Raw genomic sequence first — 23,038 nt, forward strand, 5'->3', positions numbered from 1 at the left:
TGCAGGTGCCCCTGGTCCTCAGGCCACAATCTGAGCAGTGGGTACTCAGACATGGCCATTTCTTGGTATTTATGTACTCTATACACCATATTAAAATAATTACAGTGGATCTCAGTGAAACAAGAAAAGAGAAAATAATATATATCCACTAAAGAAAACATCGCGACCCACATTTAGCTTGTATAAACCTTATAGGAATTCCTTCATGAAATGATTAATTTTTCAAACCCAAGGTTACTAGACAATAAAGACACTGGAAGATAACTCAGGTGAGGACAAAATCCCAGGGAGGAGACTCTGACCATGAGAGGGCGCTATCCAGGGATGCTCTGGATCTCCCTGGATATGAACTACATTTTATTCCCAGTCACCTCTGGCATCCCTACTTCTACTAGCACAGCCGTGGAGAAAAGTCTCCAACTTCAGAGTAAGCAGATGGGACTACTGGGGTCACTGTAGAGTCTGTCCCATCTCTCGGTAAATGCTCCTAAATATTCCTCCTTGACTTTCTGCAGCTATGATTTTGTTTTCATACATAAACTTCAATACGCTAGCCATCGTGACATCCCTTAGATTCAGGCTAATACATTTCAATAGGTTTTTAAAAAGATAATCAGGTGGATTTCCAGGACAATTAACTGGCTTGTTTTTCTGTGGTGGAAATGGGCCATTGGCGGGAGAAAAAACAAGCATGTAGTAGGTAATCTGGCTAATAGAAGAAGTTCAAGCCTACGTAAAAGTAAAGACTAGTGAATTAAAATACAGATGTTAACTATGCCTCGACAGGTGTCTTTGGAAAATCCTAGGCTTTTGGGTATGAATGATGTCTCCCCGCCAAGAGCCAGACAGAAGGGAAGCCATTCAATCGGGGTCAGTATCAACTTACTCCATCTACTGGCTATGACACAGGAATGTGAGCTTCTAGATTCTCAATTTCTGAAAGTGGAAATCTGGAGGTGTGTGTGAAATCTCTTAAGTGTGGAAAAAATTTTTTTGAAAACGTAAAACCATTGCAGGGAGCAAAGTAAAATGAGTCTGAGTTGAATTCGGGCTTCACAGCCCGTTTATAATCTGCCTCTCAAAGTGAGGTTTGTAGACTGGCAGCTCCTACATCAGCTGGGAACTTGTTAGAAATGCACAGTCTCAGGCCCCACTCAGGCCACACCCAGACACTCTGGGGGTGCGGCCCAGCAATCTGTTTTGATAAAGCCCTCTACAAGCTCAAGACACAAGGTCAAGTCTGGCTGTCGCGGAGTTGGAGCTTTTCTAACGTGCCTGATCAGTTCCTGCTTGCTGTGAAACAAAGCTTCTGCCTCAGTTTACCAGTTAGGGCTACAATTCCAGGAGCTTGGAGGTACAGGCTTGTTCTCTGCCGTTCGAGCTGTCACCCCTGAGGGGCTGTTCCCACCTTCACCATCCAGTCACTGGCTTGCATCCTACTTTAACCTGCCTTCTACCTGCCCACAGCTCTAGCTGTAAACTCTCTGGTCCTTTTCCTATCAGGCTGAACCAAATGAAATGTGTTTCTGTAGGTGAAAAATTGTTTCTGATGAACATATTTGATAACATTATTGTTTATGATATACCTGCCTTCTCCCTTGCACATTCATTACCTCAAAGAGTTGTCAACAGTAAATAAAACAATGTACATGAAATACCTAGGCCAAGCATGGCACAAAGGAGGCTCTCAGTAAATGTCAGCTATTACTATTATTCTGTCTAAAATGACATCAATCCAGCAAGACAATGATCTCCTTTTTTAGGTGAATATATTGAGGCTCAAGAAGTTATACTGTCAGAAACTTGGTCATATAGCTAGCAAGAGGCAAGCGCAGGACTTCACCTTAGGCATTTCTGCTCCGAAATCCTGTGCTTCATTTACAATGTTAAATGGCCCCTCAGTCTGGCTTGGTGAGTAGTGCCACTGGGTTTGCTGGTTTTTGGACCCTGCACTTGACCTGTCAGATCCCCTTGTCCGGGCCTTGCCCTTCTGTCAGTCCAGGACGTAGATTAACAGAGGTTCTGCTTCAAGGAAGTGGGAAGGCTGGGGTGGTGCCGCCTCTGAAGGATACCTGTCTATTCCAGAGTGATTCCAGGGGTCAAGAGAGGTCAAGGGGGAGATAAACCTGGGAGGAGAGCGACCCAGATCTGTCATCTTCAGATTAGATTCATGGGGCTGCTAAAAGAAATTTCATTTCTAGCCACTAGCAGAGTATTTGGGTTTCCCTAGCCAATAACCAGAAGCCCAGAAAGGGCAGGTTATGGCTGAATGTGTGCTAAGGGCCTTGGTAGGAAGCCCTAGGTCAGATGAGCTGGCCAGCAGAGGGCAGCACGGGTGACTGTGCTTTGTCAGCGAAGGCATTACCCAAAAAGAACACAAGAGACAGAACCACCACAAAGGTTTACGTCTACCACTAATGGTGATCCTCACCCAGGAGGGAAGAGGGAGCTGACTTCTTAAGTTCTGCCTGCAAAGCCAAATTCTCATAGGGCTATCCCACCTAGAGGGGGTAGCTTTTTCTACTTCTCTCAAAGACAGAGAATGGGTCCTAAGAAAAGGTAATGAGGAATAAGATAGGGAAGAGGCTGCGATTTGGGTGATTTCAAAATGTGACAGACAATGAGCCCTATAAGACCTTTGAAATTAGGTAGTGTTGAGGAATGATAAAATGCTCTCACTTGCTTATTGAACAACATGGAACATCTATTTATTCACTCATTCAGCACTGGAGAGCCTTTAAGAAATTAATAGACTTTTTCACAGAACTAGAATAATCCTAAAATTTATATGGAACCATAAAAGACCCAGAATTGCCAAAGCAGTCCTGAAGAACAAGAACAAAGCAGGAGGCATACCCCTTCCAGAGAAAATATTTGCAAATGATGTGACCGATAAGGCTTTAATATCCAAAATAAACAAACAGCTCATACAACTCAACAACAACAGAACAAACAACCCAATCAAAAAATGGGCAGAAGCCCTAAATAGACATTTCTGTGAGGAATAAGTTCAGATGGCCAATAGGCACATGAAAAGATGCTCAATAGCGCTAATTATTAGAGAAATGCAAATCAAAACTACAACAAGGTACCACCTCACACTGGTCAGAATGGTCATGATTAAAAACGCTGCAGATAACAAATGCTGGAGAGGATGTGGAGAAAAGGAAACCCTCCTACACTGTTGGTGGGAATATAAGTTGGTTTAGCCACTATGGAAAATTGTATGCAGGTTCCTCAGAACACTAAAAATAGAATTACCAGATGATCCAGCAATCCCACTCCTGGGCATATACCCAGACAAAACTCTAATCCAAAAAGATACATGCACTCCCTAGGTTCATAGCACCACTGTTCACAATAGCGAAGACATGGAAGCAACCTAAATGTCCAACAACAGATGAATGGATAAACAAGATGTGGTACATGTATACAATGGAATATTACTCAGCCATAAAAAAGAACAAAATAATGGTGTTTGCAGCAACATGGATGCAACGAGAGATTATCATACTAAGTGAAGAAAGTCAGAAAGAGAGACAAACACCATATGATATCGCTTGTACGTAGAATGTAAAATATGACATAAATGAACCTATCTACAAAACAGAAACAGAGTCACAGACATAGAGAACAGACTTGTGGTTGCCAAGGGGGAGGCTGTTGGGGGATGAATGGAGTAGGAGGTTGAGGTTAGCAGATGCAAGCTACTATATATGAAATGGATAAACAACAAGGTCCTGCATGGAGAACTATATTCAGTATCCTTTGATAAACCATAATGGAAAAGAATATAAAATAATGAATATAAAAATAATATATATACACATTTAACTGAATCACTCTGCTGTACAGCAGAACTTAACGCAACACTGTAAATCAACTATACTTCAATAAAAATATAAATAAAAATAAAACAAAAAAGAAATTAATAGACTGCAGTTTTTAGAGGAGATTTAGGTTCACAAAAAATTAAGCAAATCCACAGAGTTCACTTATACTGTCTCCCCTCCTCCTTCATCCCCCTCCCCCTCCAGGTTCCATAAACATCTTGCATCAATGTGGTACACTTGTTATAACTGATGAACCAATACTGACATATTGTTATTAACTAAAGTTCACAGTATACTTTAGGTTTCATGCTTTGTGTTGCACATTCTATGAGTTTCCACAAATGTATCATGACATGTATTTGCCATAGAGCATCACACAGAATAGTTTCACCGCCCTAAAAATCCTCTGTGCTCCACCTCCTCATCCTTTCCTCCAATCACGACTGCTGGTCTTTTTTGCTACTTCCACAGTTGTACCCTTTTTAGAATGTGATAGAGTTGAAATCATGACAGCCAACTGGCTTCCACTTAGCAATATGCATTTACATTATGTCTTTTCTTGGTTTAATAGCTCATTTCTCTTTTAATACTGTATAATATTCCATTGTGTGGAAATCCCTTGAAGCTTTTGATTTGCAGAATAATGTGCTAAGCGCCTGGAAAGATACAAACTGCACCTAAAATTATAACCAACCAAACTTAACGCCCAGAGTTTCACGTGGTCATTTAAATGCATTAACTCATCTAATTCTCATCAAGTCCCTGTGAGATATGCACTAGTTTCCCTATTTTACATCTGGAAACTGAGGCTCAGCTAAGTTAGCTAACTTGCTCAAAGACAGCACCTCGTAGAGGCTGCACTTGAACCTAGGACTTTTACCCCACTTTATCTCACTCCTTTCAATATAAACATAAATATATATAAATATATAAATATATGTGTATATATATATATATGTGTGTATATATATATATATATATATATATATATATATATATATATATATATATATATGTATATGTGTCTGTGTGCATTGTCCTTGGGGAGATTACAGTTTAGTGGGAAACCAGAAATCGGCATTGCACGCTTCAGATTTCCCCTGTTTACTTAAGCAAAATCCTCTTCCCCTGCCTACTATTTCTTGCCCCCTCTCATAAACATCCTCTAAAAACCATGCCTCGTATGCCAAGCAATTCAGATCCTGCACTCAGCTTGCAGCCCCTGCCAGTAAACAAAATTTAGTAGCTCGGTAAATGGGGACCTTCCACCACAGGAAACTCTGCCTGGCTCTAAAGCCCACTGGTGGCTCACTGTATCACAGGCCGCAACTCCAAGAAAAGACACAGGTACAGCTGGTAAAGCAGACTCCGTCTTCCTGTATTTGCCATTCTTAGCATTTCCTCTGTCGTCATTGCTCCTAGTATACTCAGGAGGTCCCGTAAGAAGGGTTGGCAAGGCTTACGGACTGGAGTTCAAGGTCAGAACAGTAGAACAATGTATTCCCTCCTTTCCAAATGGCAACATGGGCACATGCTACAAGGGCTTCACTGGATACTGGCTACCCAGCCCCAGGCCCTAACTCCTTCTCTAATGCATTTGCCTGAGGCAACGATGTACCAATTTTCCCTAACCACTACTTTACTCCTATACTCAAAGATGCCCAGTGAAAGGAAATCGTGCAATAATTTCACAGTGGAGAAGCCCGGCACACACTCTCTGAATGCAGTAATCAGAGTAAATATCATCAGGAATGGGACACATGAAACTCCAAGCCATGGCACAGGATGCCATGAGAGGAACACAGCCTCACTTCTGTGACACACTTGCCAAAGCTGAATTACCCGAATCTAATGATGAAGGGTCACTGGACAAACCCAAATTGAGGAACATTTTTAAGGAACTGGACTGTAATCTTTAAAAGAAGCTAAGTCGTGAAAATCAGGAAATGGCTGTAGACCGAAGAAGGCAAAAGAAACAAGACAACATATGTACCGTATGATTCGGAAGTGGATCATTTTGGTATAAAGGATGCTAATGACAATTGGCAAATCCAGAATGGGGCTGGAGATGAAACAGATGGCACAAATGCAACAATGTTAATTTCCCAATTTTGATATTTGTATCAGATACAAATATTTGATGGTTATGTGGCAGAATGTTCTTCTTTGTAGGAAGTACTCTTTAAAGTACCACAAGTGGTATGGCCAATCAAGTCACCAACTTCATCTTAAGTGTTCTTGCACCTTTGTTCTTAGTTTGAGCTTGCTTTGAAAAAGTATTACAAGATAGCTCCCAGGGATGCAGCCTTATCCATAATTTCTTTGGCTGATGTGTTGGGACCGCTGTTACGTGATTCCATCCTCCCTTCATCCCCCATGGCTTCCCAGGCTGCTGGCCATCTCTTCACTGTTGTAGGGAAGGTCTCTTCCATTCCTGCCCCTGGCTTCCCTCTGCAATCAAAAATGCCTCTCTTCCCCCCCGCTGCCCATCACCACCCTGTTAGTCCAAGTCCAACATTGATCTCATCTTGTTAGGCAGTCCTCCTGTCACAGAAGCTCTCTCCACTTCCAGTTTTCTGATCAATTGTATCGTTAGCGTCTAGCATCCAATTTGTACAACTAGATGTACAAATACGTCTATTATCTGCCAACTCAAATGTACCATCTTGGGAAGCAGTGTTCATTTCAAATCCTTCCATGAATACCTTCTTCCTAGTACTTGCTCAATAAACACCTGGTCTCTGGCTGAACACTGCTCAATCAGATGTTCATTGTTATGAAATAAAGATTGTATTTATGATTCACTTCTCTGAAAAACTCATCACTTCACTAACACAAAGGATTTCTACTCTTCCTGAGCTTGACAGAAAATTTAAAACATGTTGCAATGATGGCTAAAGAGCCAGCTTTCTCAAGCCTAAGAAAACCTCAGTTCTGGCCTCTATGAAATATTCTTCAACAAACAACTTGAGCTTTGTGTCCATCTGAGACGTCTCACCTTTCTACCTACTTCTCTTTTTGGTTTTTACCTTCTCACTAACGTTTGCATGCTTAAGTGTGTTCAGCAAATACAGAACCTGAGAAGTAACAGAACTAAAGAACTCAGCCCACGTGCTGGGATCCTCCAGGAATATTAGACCCAAATATTTGCCACATACCAGACAAAACACACACGTGCCTGCTTACTTAAAAAGATTCTGGGGACTTCCCTGGTGGGGCAGTGGTTAAGAATCCGCCTGCCAATGCAGGGGACATGGGTTTGATCCCTGGTCCGGGAAGATCCCTCATGCCACGGAGCAACTAAGCCCATGCACCACAACTACTGAGCCCATGCGCCACAACTACTGAAGCCCGCACACCCTAGAGCCAGTGCTCTGCAACAAGAGAAGCCACCGCAATGAGAAGCCTGTGCACAGCAACGAAGAGTAGCTCCCGCTCGTCGCAACTAGAGAAAGTCTGTGTGCAGCAACAAAGACCCAATGCAGCCAAAAATAAATAAAATAAAATAAAATAAATTAACTAAAAAAAAAAGATTTTGGTCTTTTAAAGATACCTTGTCTTTAAGCTAAAATCATCAAAAGAAAAAAAAAGACAAGGGGATAAAGGTGGGGTGGTACTTGAGGGGTAGGGAAGTCTTTCTCTGCAGTCTAAAACACCTGTACGTATGTCTTCTGGATGTACCAATAGCATAATTGAATGGATATCCAATTGCATTTCTGCACATGTAACTTACTATTTTGGTTCTTCAAACTCTGCTTTGATATGAAGACAAAGAAAGTCTCTGCTACTAAGTTTATGTCTCTCTCTTTTTGTGGATGTACTTGCTCAACTCAATTTTGGAAATATGGCCTTCGGTGGCTCATTTTGGTATGATTGGTACGTAATGATACTCATCAGTAGCTTATTGCTATGTAATCAAAACTACTCAAGATTTCAATGCTGCACTAATATTAACTCCAACCACTTACTATTTTAATGAAGTGAGTGTTGATATAAACATTTGCATACTTATTTGTCAATACAAACAGATTTGATGTCGAGTAATAAGGTCATTAAAAGTAATCACATATTTACATTTTTAATCCCCATTTCCCTCCACCCCTTGCTCCAGTTCCTCTCTTCTTTACCACTGCACTAAATAAATTATCTAGGTAGCATCAAAACCACAGTATAGGACCACCACGGGCTCTTCCATTCTAGAATCTATCAGCATCATTCGAGAAACTGCTAGCAGGGGCCAAGTGCCCAGAGGAAGGTCACTTATTCTAGTCAGATCCCTGCAAGAGGCTCAGAGGCCACTGAGTTGAGCTGTGGTTTGCTTCAGGAGTTTGATGCATTGGATTAAGTCCAGATGAGACCAGGAAAAAAAAAAAGAAGACCAACAAATAGCCTTCACCCGGGTTAAGGTTTTATCTCAAGCTGCATATATGCACCTGCGCCAAGCTCCTGCTCAAACTGGTTGCCTCCGTTCTCCTCTCACTGTCAAGATAGCGCAGACCTCAGTGATGGAGGTGTGGCTTCGGGAGATGAAATAAACTGGGGCATGCAGACCAGAGGACGGAGGAAGCTAGAGCCTCTTTCTGGAAGCCAAGGTGCTGAGTGTTAGAGCCCGAGGGGATCTTTGAGATCCTTTGCCTAAAACTCTGATTTTATACCTCAAGAGCAAGAAACACAAAGAGGTCATGCGATTCGCCTGAGGTCGTACAACCACTCTGGACTGTTCCTCCAAAGTACTCTTCAGAATGCTCTTTTGTCAAACTAATACAAGGGACTCAGCCATTAGTCAGATAAAGGAGCCATTGTCCAAAGTCATTTCCGTATGCGTGTGTATATACACAGTCAGACTAGCATTCACTCCAATCCCACCGGCTAGCCTGGGCCACCTTCAGGTAACAGCTATTAGGATCTACTCCTTTTGCACTGGCCATCGTCTTGGTAGGACAGCCAGTCAAGGTGCTTTGTCCTTCCCTCACTGAGGATGGGCTTATCACCCTGGGCCTTGGGATTTACTTCTTGAGTCTTGGCAGACTTCAAGTGGTTGGAGCAGACTCATCCCAAGGTAATTAACTGCCTGGTAGAGAGAGTCTCCTGGGTCCTGCTCCCTAGAACCCAGCAACTACTCCGGCTCTCCCTTTGTCTTTCATCCTGGGAGTGGTCCGATACTGTGGGTAGACTGACCCAATGGCTCTCAACTGGGGGTGGGGGCTGGATTTTGCTCCCGCCACCCCCCCCACCCCGGGAAATATTCAGTCTGGAAACATTTTTGGTTGTTACAACTTGGGGGGTGGGGGGAAGATGCTACTGGCACCTAGTGGGTAGAGGCCAGAGATGTTCCTGAATATCCCTTAATGCACAGGACAGCCCCACAACAAGGAATTACCTGGCCCCAAATGTCCATATTGGTGAGGCTGAGAAATCCTGGGCTAACTTCACTATCTATTTCCAATACCTTCTCTCTTGCCCGTTTCTCTTTAGAGGGTGAAAAACACTCACTTTCCCAACCTCTCTTATAGCTAAAGAATAGGAATCCAAGTGATACAGTTTTCTCCAATGAGTTTTGAGCAGAATCTGTTTTCCTAATCAAAGTGACAGGAGCAGTTAGTATTCTCCTATCCCCTTCCTCCTACTTAGAAGGTAGATAAAGCTTGGTGCACTGGCAGCCATTTTATGACTATGAGGGAAAAGTCAAGAAGAATTGCAGGTACCAGACTTTACGCCAGCACCAATTCCAATGACTATCTCCTTTCCAGACTTCTTGCTGTTGAAGAAAAACTAACCCCTCATTTGTTTAAAACTATTAATCATCAAGTATTCCTTTACTTTCAGTTGAAAGCATTTCAGTGGTCATTCCTCCCAAGAAATTGTTTCTCTGCTTATCTTAGCCAGAATCCATTTTTGTATTTTTGCAAGAAAAGAACTGTACTTGATACAGCACACTAAATATGAGCCTTTGTGGACTATGTATCACAGCCAGAATGGAGCTTTTTCCTTATTATTCTCGATGCTGGCTGGAATTTTGGCTTTACGTGGGCAAGTCAATGTGGGCAACCCTTTGTTAGCATTCAGCAGTATTTTCGGATCTGTGCTTTGTGATAAGATTTGTGATAAAAATTACTTTCTGCCTTTTAACTATAGATCACAAAAGGTTTCTACCTTTTAACTATAGGTCAGAAAAAAATCCTTCAAGCTGTAGGGGCAACTGGACATCTATCCAGGAAGGCCTTTCCTACTTGGCACCGTGAGTAGAGCTGGGGAAATGTTTTTTGTGCTCCGCTATGACGTGATCAGGAGGCCTCACCAGCTAGCACCGCAGCAGGAAGGGAGGCCTGTGTATTTGGGTGGAGCAGACAGAGTGGGGAAGGACAGACCCGCCCTCCCCCAACTCCCACCCCCCTTCTCTCCCAGCACTGCCTCATAAGGTGCTTCTAGGATCTGGGGGTGAAGGCACTGCTGGTCATCCTTCTCTGACCAAGGCTCGATTGGTGGTCAACCGGAATTTTTACTGTTGGTTTGAGGGAGGAAGTCAGAGGCAGAAGCAACCGGCAAGGCCCTCTCTGATTACAACAGGAACCACAGCTGTCCCCTGGCCCTGCCACACAACGGAGGCTCAGCCCCCCCCTACAGCGCAGGGCCTCCTCCCCACACCCCAGACCTGCCCATCAGAGCAGGGTCTACTCAGGGCTCCTGTCTCCGTCTCGGCATCTCAGCACCGGGCTCCTTTAGCAGCAGGGTCATTGGCTTCTTTGCCCTGAGAACTCACCAAGGGCACTTGGGGTCTTCACTGCTATGGACTCCCCAGCTTTCTCTTGAGCCGGGTGACCAAGTATAGTCATTTTCCCAAACCGAAACGTTTTTTGGAGGCAGTCTATGTGTAAAGGTGAGGAGCACAGGTTCTGGAGTTTGCCCAAGTGTAAATGGGGCTTTGCCCCTTAATTATAATGGTAACAGTAGCAGCAGGTAACATTATTAATGGGGACTGACCACAGGCAACACTGTCCTAAGTGCTTTACATATATTATCACACTTAGTAGCTGTTTGACGTTTATCAAGTCGCTTAACAACTTTGAGCTTCGGATGACTCGGGGAAAATGAGGATAATTAGAGGACCAATTCAGATGGCTATGAGGGCTCAAAGAAGTGACACAGCAGAGCGCCTGACATCCAGTGAGCAGTCTTTTAACGTCAGCTTCTAACATTCCAGGGGACAGATCTTGACCAGATGAAAGCTACTATTCAGTGTGACTTCTTTTGATTTCTCAAGAAGAGAGGATCATAGGCTGAGGTCTGGAGCATCTCTTCTGCCCATTTACCACCAACAAGCCTAGTACAGATGCAAAACTAGGACCCGAATCCTGGGACCCAGGGGCAGCTTCTAGATTCCTTCTTGCCACTGGAAACCTGTAAGGCTTGCCTTTGAGGCTGGATGGCTGGAATTTACAGGATTGAACCGAGTGTTTGAAGGCTCATGATTCATTCTTCTCTTCCTTTGCTTGCTAGAACAAGCTTATAATGAATACTTCAGAAACTATGTGGCAAATGCACCCATTCCAGTGATGTGCTTTAGTTAAAGTTGGAGGGAAAATGGGCTTTTGAACGGGGATGAGGTGACATAAATGATGATAAATTATAGCAGAAGATATGGATACTGGCCTACTACCAAGTGCCACGCCCTACACCTCATCAAGTCCACATCCCTGAGAGAAAGACATTACCCTATTATATGCAGGAAGAATGACTTACCCACAGGCCCAGCTAGGCATCAGCAAACCTGAGATTTGAACATAAGTCATCTCCAAGTCTGGTTCTCATAACCACCTTGCTACGAAGCAAGGCAGGGCGTCATGCAGCTACTCTGCGCCGCCCCCGCGCAGAGGGGAGAAATTGCCCCAGTGGTCCAGAATGGATGAGTCTTCTGGAAAGTTTGCTCTGGCTGGGGTAGAATGGAAACCCAAGTCTGACTTCCTCTGGGCAACAGCTGAGCTCTGAGAAGCCTTAACCAGGGATTCTCAAGGCAGAAGAAAGGAACATTCACCTCGTAAATCCAAGGGATTAAAATCAAATTCTCATCTGCTATTAGACGAGATCAACTTGGGAAAACTCTGTCCTGTTTTCTTACAACTGTGTCTGATATACTGTATACAAAGCTCTCAGGGTCCTCCCTGTATTGGTGATCTCCAAATATCTCCATGAGAAATGTTCTTGGTATAAAAGGTATCCCAATGACCTCATGCAATGTGCTGATATTTACCTGGATTCAGAAAAACAATGGTGTAGTAAGGGACAGGTTCCAGCTGTTTGGCCTCTTCGGCATATGCTTTCCAGAACCTGTGAGGCTTCATAAACAACCTGTCAGCAAGGTTCCGGCCAACCTCACCGGACGCAGACCCACTCAGGGCTGAACCTACAAACCTCTCACTTCATTAGCTGTACCTTTCTGGCTGCTGTTTATTATTCCATGAGATAAATGAAAGTTTTCTATTTCTGGCCAAGGCTCTGACAGAGAAACCTGGCTTTTTTTTTTTTTTTTATTGTCCTTCTTCAGGCTCAAGTATAAAATTAGTCAGAACTCTCATAAAAAATGTCAAATCAAGTCCAATTAACTAAAAGTGCCTTAGACTGTTAATTAAGTGAATTAAGGGAAAGATTTTTTAATGAAAGGCTTACTAAAGGACATTCGAATAGGAAAAGATGTGTTTTTAGCCAGCAGCAATAAGAGGAGTCTGCAAGAGAGGCCTGCTAGGTCATTGGACAAGACAGTAGAGCCTTAGAGAATCTTTGAGAATTCATGCAGGTCTAGGGGCTAAACCACAGATCCCACTCTCTTTTTCCTTCTTTCTCCCTCCCCCGCTCTCTAGGAAGCAGCCATATTTATCAAGTAAGGCAACCATGTGCGGTTGTGCAGGCTGTGCACTGTACAATTTCATCATGCCAACAAGGCTGATGAGTAAAGCTAAACAAACCACATTCTCAGTGTACCAGGAGACATAATTCACGTGGGGCCCACATTTTAAGGGGTCAGACAATTTTTGAGACTCGGATGACAATGATGGCTCTTCTCTTTGGAAAAAGGCACAATCCACAATTGTTTAAATACAATTTAAAGGGGCTCATGGGTTCCCCAAACCCATCCACAGGCTCTAGTACTTGGGGTAAGAAAGTCACTTTCTGATAGAGTGACTTGAGAAGCCAAATCCAAATTAGAAGCTTGCTTGGTGAACAAATGTTCAAATATTTAATGGTGTCAGACTAAGAAAACACGGTGCATCTAACTCCAAAGAGCTTTACTTTGGTGCAAGAAGAACCTCAGTCATTCTACTCCATAGGCACAACTAGGATGGGCAGTGCCAACCAGGGACATCCAGATGCTCATTTTTTTCTTGGCTTTGATTTCAGACCCACACTTATCCAAACCCTCTGTTCCCTGATTGATACCACATTCTTCCTTTAAATATGTTGGTCCGTTGAAGCCTCACTGGCCCAGCGCCACTGGAGTCTTCAAGAGACCGGCCTTGCCTCTGCCCTCCTCTCCTCTGTGTTTATCTTGCCTTTTAACCTCATAGAGCGATGTCTTATTTCCATACCCAGATTCTCCAAGGAACCCCCTCACTCTAGTTTAATAACAGACACTATGCCAGATCCCAGACATAACAAGAATAGTAGCAACTCACTCATTTGTTCCTTCTATGCATGAAGTCCTCTGGCTACGATCTGACTTGCCTTCATCACATAACCACACTGAGCCATAGGGACCAAATACAACAATCAGTCCCAACCCACTGGTGAGGAAACTGGCTGAGAGCAGTTAAGTTAGTTGTTCTAAGTCACAAAGTAAACAGCCGCCTTGGAAGTCCAACACCACCACGTGCATCCACCAGGGGTTGGAAAACTTTTTTGTATCAAGGGCCAGGAAATATTTTAGACTTCATGGACCATGTAGGCTGTTTCAATGACACTGCTCTGCCACTGCAGTGGGAAAGCCACCGTAGTTAGTACTAACAGTAGGCACGTTTTGTCCTGTAGACCTTAGTTTGGCATCCCCTGCTCTACACCATACTTCAAGTTCCCTGCATCAAGAGGTGGTCATGTTAGAGCGCAAAATAGTCACGACTTGAACATATACAGCTTGGTAGTCTTCTAAAGCAAACCTGAGTTCTTCTAGTTAAAAAAAAAAAAAAAAAAAAGAATAGGATAGTAAACTACCAATAAAGTCATACTTGGAAATAAATATGAATCTTACTTATTATTATAGGAAATTCTGTCTTAAATTCTGTGTTTCAAATTATGCCAGGCTTCTGAAAGTTCCCTAGTTTTTATTTTCTGGAGATGTGGGTTTTATCGGACAAAGAACAAACAGCTAAAATAAAAGGTTAGGAACGTTGAGTTCTCTCACTTCCTGGCATGCCTTGGTCAGGCAGGAAAGAAACCACCTTATTAAATATTCCTTAGCATGTGAGGTCTGGGGCAACAACATTTTTGTTTATAATAAATACCATCCATGCAAGAAGTGATTCAATGAGACACAGACACTAACAAGAAAAGTGAATGCTGATGTTTTCAAATCGCAGTTTCTCTGGTTTTAGGTGTTTGCCTGTTCACTCTTCAGAAGCTCTGCCATGCTTTACGTGCCTGGAGAAACTTGTCTTAAAGCTTAATTAAAGATAGCATCGTGACAGATCAAAGATGTGGTTTGCAGGCCTCCCTTTACTGTCTCTGTGAGCAGAAGGTGGTGAAGGCAAAGCAACTGAAGAAGAGATGATTATGGCCGAGATGTCTGGAACTGGGCAGAGAGACACTGAGCTATCCTTGCCTCTCCTCAAGGGAAGGCCAGCGGTAGAAGGGTAGCCTTGGAACTAACAGAAGAGCAGACCTACTGCCCCAAATGATCAAGTTCCCAACTGGGTGAGGAAAAGAAGATGAGGACAAGCTGGGGAATTCACCACAGGAAACCTCTTCCCCAATACCTGGGCTCATTGTTTTCTAAGTCTTGAAAACTTTGTTTAGGTTAAATGACATTTATGAATCCCTTTCTTTCCCTAGTGTTTAAAAACAGCTCCCGTGTACAGAGTGGTGACTCCTCTACCTTTCTGAAACTGTCACAGAGGCTCCAACAAACCAGCAACAACCCAACAAAAACAGTAGCAACGGCCAGCCCTTATGCAGCGTTTCCTATGTACCCAGGAGCGCTCTTAAAACCACATGAGGTACTACTGTTATCTCCATTTTATGGAGGAAGGAACTGAGATTAGAGTTTGCATTTTCCAAAGTTTCACAGATAGGAAGCCCACAGAGAATTAGATCAGAGAGTTGTCAGTGTTTCTCAAACTATTTTCCCGTGGTACCCATAAATGCACAGGACCAATGGGAGGTTTCCAGGTAAAAGCGAGAGGTGAAAAGGTAAAAGCAATGTATTGGCAGTCTCCTAGTATCTTTCCTTTTTTTCTCCTTTTGTATTTCAGATTGTGTTTAATATTGTAGCTGTATTGGTTTTAATATAAACAGAAGATTCGTAACTGAGAGTACAAGAAGATCTTTCTACCATGGTTTCACGTACTCCCGGGGTGCATCTTTATGAGTTTGGGAAACGGAGGTCCAGTCATCACTTCCCAGCAAGGGAATAATTAGTCAGACCCCAAGGTCAAGAGGGTCTGAAAGCAATAATCAGAATGTCCAGGAACACAAACTCAAGAACTTCAATTATTTATTCATGAGTGATTTCACAACTGAATGGGACTTTTTTTTTTTTTAGGGGTGGAAGATTATCAAATCTAGCTGCCTCTGAAAGGGCACATTATCTGAATGCCCAGATGACACATACACATTCATTTATTCATCCAACAAAACTTTTGGAACTCCAACACTGGTAATAGGCACTGGGGCTATAATGGCTTGACATCTGAGGAGTTGGAGGGTTAACCGGTTTGTGGATGTCACACATCAGAATAGAGTAAGGCCAGGTAGTTCTAGAAATGTAACCCAGTCTCGACTCTGAAATGCCCCCTTCTCCTCACCAACATTTCTCCAACTTCCAACAGATAGTCTTGAAATGCTGACAATATCTATCCATCTTTGCTCAGTGTCTCATTAAAAGGTAAAAAAACCCAAAACAAAACCCTCTGGTTTCTAAGGAACTCCCCTTTGAATGCAGCCTAAATTCTTCATTTTGTTTTGAGAAACAAATGCTTCCTAATGGCCAAAATATTTAAGTTTGAAAGCCACATAATGAGAATACACAATAGTCACTTCCCTCAACTTTTTTTTTTTTAATTCTAGCAATAATTTCCTTGTCACTTGAATGTGACTCCCAATTGTCACAATGACTCTGGGACAATGATTCGGTGCTGCCTGATGGCACAAAGTGAAGTTGTACGGCTGATGCCAAAACCACGTCAGCTTAACGCAGGAGAACGAAAAAAGCTGCGAGCAATCTCGCTCATTTAGAAAGTGGGCTGGGCCACTAAACTGGCACACAGGTTAGTTCCAGCCAATCTTCAGTATCTTGATGGGTTGCCCCTCCCATCTCGTGACTTGGAGGGTCTCTCTGTTTGATATATACGCTCCCTGAGATTCCTAGATCCAGGACTTTGGAAGGCAAGCAAGCCGGAAGCAGTCCCCAAGAGAATTCCACCCCCACCCCCGCCCGAAAAATCTCACCCAAGTGTTTTTTTTTTTTAATTGGAGTATAATTGCTTTACAGTGATGTGTTAGTTTCTGCTGTATAACAAAGTGAATCAGCCATTAAAAGAAATGAAATTGAGTTATTTGTAGTGAGGTGGATGGACCTAGAGACTGTCATACAGAGTAAGTCAGAAAGAGAAAACCCAAGTGTTTTTAACGAGAGAACAAGGTAATTCAGATTGTTTAAGCTATTAAAGGCAAGTCAAAAGGCTACCGGACCCTCTGCCTTTTTTCACAGATAGTAAATCTATGGCCCAGCGGCTGCCATTCTCTACTACTAAGGCCCTCGTGTTCTTGCCCTGTGAACCTGGATGTGACCTCAGAATCTTTCCCAACACAGCACAGTACCAGCCCCCCAGGGTTCAAGATGGCAAGAGACAGAAACTGTCTGCCTACATCTACAGTCCAAATTTCAGCCACCTGGGATCTTGTGTGAATAGCATTCACTGTATAATTCAGAAAATATTTGTGAAGCTCCTGCTCTGGGCCTCATGATGCAGAGGTCAAGAGCAGACGGATTGACACGCTTGTGGAACTGGCAGTCTAGTCAGGAAGCTGCACGCTGAACAAATAGTCACACTCAAGGGTGCTAGATTTCACAATGTGTAAGGAAGTTATCTTTGAAATAAAATCTGAAAAAAGAGGTGTCCATGGGGCCAAGGACTACAAGGGCTGAGGGGTAGGGGATGGGGGAAGGGTTCAGTAAGTGCAAAGGCTGAGGCATCTACAGAAATCCATAGACTCCACAGGAGGTGAGTGTAGCTACAATGCCTACAGCAGGAATTATGCAGAGGAAGAGGCTGCAAGGTCAGGAAAAAGAGACAAAGCAGCATCTTTCCCATTGTCACCTTCTGTTGAGATCCTATTCATCCTACGACGCCCAGCCTAAATGTCCCTTCCTTTCTTCCCTCTGCTCCTGGGCTGTTGTATCAAGAGCAACACTGCTGTACTATTTACAATAGCCAAGACATGGAAACAACCTAAATGTCTATCTACAGATGAACGGATAAAGAAGATGTGGTACACATATACAATGGAATACTACTCAGCCATAAAAGAATGAAATAATGCCTTTTCCAGCAACATGGATAGACCTAGAGATTATCATACTAAGCAAAGTCAGTCAGAAAGAGAAAGACAAATACCATATGATATCACTTATATGTGGAATCTAAAACACGATACAAATCAACATACCTACGAAACAAACAGACTCACAGATATGATATAGAGAACAGACTTGTGGTTGTCAAGGGGGAGGGTGGGTAGGGGAGGGAAGGAATGGGAATTTGGGATTAGCAGGTGCAAACTATTACATATAGAATGGATAATCAACAAGGTCCTACTGTATAGCACAGGGAACTGTATTCAATATCCTGTTACAAACCATAATGGAAAAGAATATTAAAAAAGAATACATATATGTACAACTGAGTCACTTTGCTGTACAGAAGAAATTAACACAACATTGTAAATCAACTATTCTTCAATAAAATTAAAAAAAAAAAAAGAGCAGCACTGCTGTAATACCATAGACTTTACCACGTTAAAATAGAGTTCATGTATAAAGACAGTAGTTAAGGAGAAAATTATATATAGTTAAAAACAAAAACAAAAACATATTGCCTGTGAACAAGAATTTAAATCATCAGGATCTGGTCCCTTGCAAGCCTCAAAGCCAAATATCAACTTCTCAAGTTTCTCTTGCTTTTGGCCTTCCATTTTCACTAAGGCATTGGAGTTTAAAGTCAAGCTGAAACAGGAAAGGGTTCCAGATCATTTTTTTGGTCTTCTTTCTCCTTTCTTGGCAAGCCTCTGAATCCCATTGCTTTTGGTTTGCTGAGTAACGTATGCTACCTGAGGCCACAGAGCTCCTATCGGGGAAAGTAAGGATCTTTAGAGGCTCTCTGGAGGAAGGAGATTGCAGTACAGACAAGCTACAATGGGTATATAGGATTAAGTTTTTTAAAATGGTTCAACACATAATCCTCTCTTTTGCCTCATTAGGAAAGCGTGTATAAAAATGAAATTCATAAGCGCCATTTTAGGCATTGGAGTCTGTATTGTACGTGCTTTTGATGCATTAAGGACAGTGTATGGCCTTAAGGTTAGGTACATACAGAGCAAAAGCAGAGACTGTCTGGAGGGGCACCAGCCCATTTGGGCTCCATTTGTCCTCAAAGAGCATTGTGTCAGTGGAGGCAAAGGGTCCCCCACCCCCGGGATCTAATGCCTGATGATCTGAGGTGGGGCTGATGTAATAATAACAGAAATAAAGCGCACAATAAATGTAACGCGCTTGAATCATCCCGAAACCACCACCCCACCCCCGGTCCTTGGAAAAACCATCTTCCATAAAAAAGGTCCCGGGTGCCAAAAAGGTTGGGGACCACTGCGATTTATGGGAATCGGGAGCTGCATCTAACCACACAGCTGTACACAGTTCACTACAAAATCTAAAAGCAGAACAAACTACTAACCAATCAGGGTCACGAACAGAAATCAACGAAAAGAAATACTCTCCTGAACTTCAGCAAAAATGGAAGCCCTATGCAGTGATACAAACTTCTGCCAGTTTGAATAACACCTCTTTCAAGGAAAATTTAACCAGACCCCTTCAGCTCAGTTACATCTTTTATTCCGCAACACATGCTTCCCTGTCTTTCAGGATTCCTCTTTTGCTATCTCAGCCTATTGGTAATTACTTCCTTACATCTGAATCGATGAGACTATGAAATTAGCGTTTCTGGGTCCTGTTTACTCACGAATCCTTACCGGCCACTCCCTCATTTCTTTCCTCATTCCATAAATATCTCACGAGCACCTATGTATTTGTTTCCAATCAAGAAATTACCACAAACATAGCGACTTAAAACAACACAAATTTATAAACTTACAGTTTTGGAGGTCAGAAGTACAAACTCCGTCTCACCGGGCTTAAATCAAGGTGATAGCAGGGGAGCGTTCCTTCTGGACGCTCTGAAGAAGATTCCGTTTCCTTGCCTTTCCCAGCTTTTAGGGGCTGCCTGCTTTCCTAGGCTCACGGCCCCCCAAGAGGTCAGCTCCCACTTCTGTTGTCAAAATTTGACCTCTGCTGCTGCCCCTCTTCCTCCCTTTTATAGGACGCCCTGCGATTACGTTGGGCCCACCTGGATAATCCAGGCTGCGATGCTCTCCAACGCCGGCCTGATATTAATCACACCTGCAGACTCCCTGGGCCAGGCACGCTAACCTACTCACAGGTTTCCAGGATTAGGACGCGGCCATCATTGGGTGGGGGAAGGGGCAGGTATTATCCATCTTTCTACAACCTACTACATGTCAGGCATTCCGCTAATGCTATGATGCACAGAGACATATAGTTCCTGTCTTCGTGACACTGTGTCCCAGAGGGGATACTTCCTGGCAGACGGAATGTCAGGAACAGAGGCTCTAGAGCAGGACTCAGCAGGGAACACAGTGAACTTGGGGGACCAAGTAGACCTGTAGCACAGAGTGGGGTGGACCACTTGTGGCGGGAAGTGACAGGGGGAATCAGCAGGGAGAGAGCCAGCAGGATTTTAGGTTAATAATGATGAGAGAAAGAGGAGCCAAAGCAACTTTTTAACCAGGTGTGTATGAGCGTGACATCTGTGAAAACAACTCGCTGCCTGGCTGATGGGTGTAGACGAGATTGGCTGGACAGCAGAAAGCAGGTAGTTAGGAAACGATTGCAATAATCCAGACAAGTGGTGGTGGGAGCGTGAATCAGGGTGAAAAACAAAGATGGAGAGGAGTGATAAATGCTCTAGGACGGGGATGGGCAAACAGGGCCTGAGGGCCACATCTGGTTCACACCTGTGTTGTAAATAAAGTTTTACCAGAACATGGCTACACTTCCTTGTTTACTGATGATTATGGCTGTTTTCGCCTCCAAAGGCAGAGTTGAATATTTGTGACCAAGACCAAGAAGATGGCAGAGCCGAAAATATTTACTATCTGGCCTTTTACAAAAACAGTTCACCAACCTCTAGTATGGAAGGTTAAACTGATATGACTTCTATCTGACTGGGTATGGGAGACGGAAGAGAGGGAGGTTTCTTCATTGTGGGTGGTACCCACTTGGCTGAGGCCCTGGTTTGGAGGGTGGTGAGGAGTGGTGATGTTGAGCAAAGACCAGGAATTAATTGTTATCTAGTGGACTCAGTGCAATCACCAGGGTCCTTATAAGAGGGAAGAAGGGTTTTTCCCTGGCAGTCCAGAGGTTGGGACTCCACGCTTCCACTGCACGGGGCATGGGATTGATCCCTGGTTGGGGAACTAAGATGCCACATGCCATGCAGCACAGACAAAAAAAAAAAAAAAGAGGGAGGCAGAAGGGTCAGATAGCTAGAAGGGGGCAAGGCGACACAGAAGCAGCGTTGGAGTGGTCGTGAGCCAAGGAATGCCACCAGCCTCTAGAAACTGGAAGTAAGGAAGAGATTCTCTCTTGGAGCTTCCAGAAGGAACCAGCCCTGCTGACACCTCGGTATTAGTCCTGTAAGTCTCATTTCAGAGTTTTGACCTCCAGAGTTGTAAGAGAATAAATTCGTGTTGTTTTAAGTCACTGAGTTTGTGGTAAATTTGTCACATTAGAAATGAAAAAACTAATAAGAGTTCTAATAGCTATTTATTATACTTTGAATGAAACCCAAATTCCAAATTCCTTGCCATTGCTGACAAGACTTACATTGCTGGATCTTTCCTCCTTACCCCATGTACCTCCACCTCCCTAATTCCCTGTCCTCTGAATTCTATACTATTAAAAATGGTAGCCAGGGGCCAATGGTAGCTGCTCAGCACTTAAAATACAGCTAGAGCAACTGAGGACCTGACTTTTTAAATCAAGTTAAATTTTAATTCAGTTACATTTTAATTTAAAAACTGAGGCAGTATAAAACCTTTTCTCCTTCACACACAACTTTATTATTTGGTAGGATTACAAATGACTTCATCTATGGAAAAATTAGCATCCAAAGTGAGATGTGTTTGAAGTATAGAATGCACACCAGAGTTTGAAGACTTAATATACAAAATGTAAAATATCTCATTAATAATTTTTATATTGATCATATGTTGAAATGAATGGACAACATAATGAATATGTGAGGCTAAATGAAATATGTTAAAATGAATTTCATCTGTTCTTTTTGCTTTTTTGGATGTGGCAACTAGAAAATTTCAAAATTACGTATGTGGCTCGTGTTACGTGTCTGTTGGAGAGCAGCCCTAGTCTCATGGCTTTTGACTTGTTCTTTCTGCTTGCAAACCCATTCCCCAAGACTGTGCAGGACTCACAGCCCCAGCCTGTTTCAGCTCATTTAGAGTTCAATGTCAGTGTCACCTGCTCGAGAACATTCTCCCCAATGCAAGAAGCCCCCATTCTCTCTCTCTGCCAAATTCCAGGACTCATCTCATTTTGTATAATAAGTACTTGTTTATCTTCTTCATAGCAACCAATAGCATTTGGTATCCTTATTTATACTTGCTTGTGTGTTTATTGTCTGTCTCCCCCAGCTGGAACGCAAGCCCATGGGAGCAGGGTCTCTGGTGGTCTCGTTCACCCTTGGTCTCCAGCATGTAGAATGATGCCTGGCAAATTTCATGTACACGATCATTATTTCTTGACAAGACCTAATTGTACCTCCCACTGTTGAGTTCTCGGTGATTCCCCTGGAAGCTTTTAAATAAAAGTCCCTTGTTTTACTTGAGCAAGTTTGAAAGGGTTTCTATTACCAGCAACCAAAGGGGCTTTGACCAACGGTAGGGGCTGCATTAAAGGGAGTGAAGAAGTTTCTTCACTCTGATTTTGGACTTGGAGCCGATTTGTAAGCCCTATTCAAAAATAAATGCGTAAATCAGGAAAATGATTAGGGAAAAGAGAATAATAAGTGGTCTTCTTTCCCTTTCTCTCTCCCCCCAAAAGGTTAGGTAAGAACTATTTTGACTTTATTCTTTTTTTTTTTCTTTAATGTGTAAGAGTTCGCTTTGAAAGGTTTTCCTCCAGGCTCCCTGATGCAGTAACTTTGAACGAAAACCAAATCTGCGAAGGAGACGAAGGGCAGCCGACTCTGTAAATCCACTTGCAGCAACTTGAATTCCTTCTCTGGTTCTAACTGAGATTGCTAGTTTCCTTTTATTAGTTAACATCGCTGCTGTTATTTACACAGCTGTTAATCGTGCATTTTTTCCTCATGTTATTTTTGTTTTTTCCCATTCTGTTTGGGCGAATTTGGATGCTGACAGTTTATGTACAGCCTGGGATTTAAATGTGGACCTGTCAGTTATTAAAAGCCCCAGAAATAACAGTTCGTGTTCTGGAGGCAATTTTTTGAAACTAGGACTTGAATGACACAAGCGACAGAACTAACTTGGATTTTATATTATTAGTCAAAAGGTAGATCTAGTCTCTCTGTACTTTTAATTTGAAGATAAAGTAGATTGCAAAGATAAGGTCTCCTTTATGATGATATCTTCAATTATGGAGGGAAATTCTTTAGTTTTCCAATTTA

Source organism: Balaenoptera acutorostrata, chromosome 10 (genome assembly GCF_949987535.1).
Source record: "Balaenoptera acutorostrata chromosome 10, mBalAcu1.1, whole genome shotgun sequence".
NCBI classification, from domain to species: Eukaryota; Metazoa; Chordata; class Mammalia; order Artiodactyla; family Balaenopteridae; genus Balaenoptera; species Balaenoptera acutorostrata.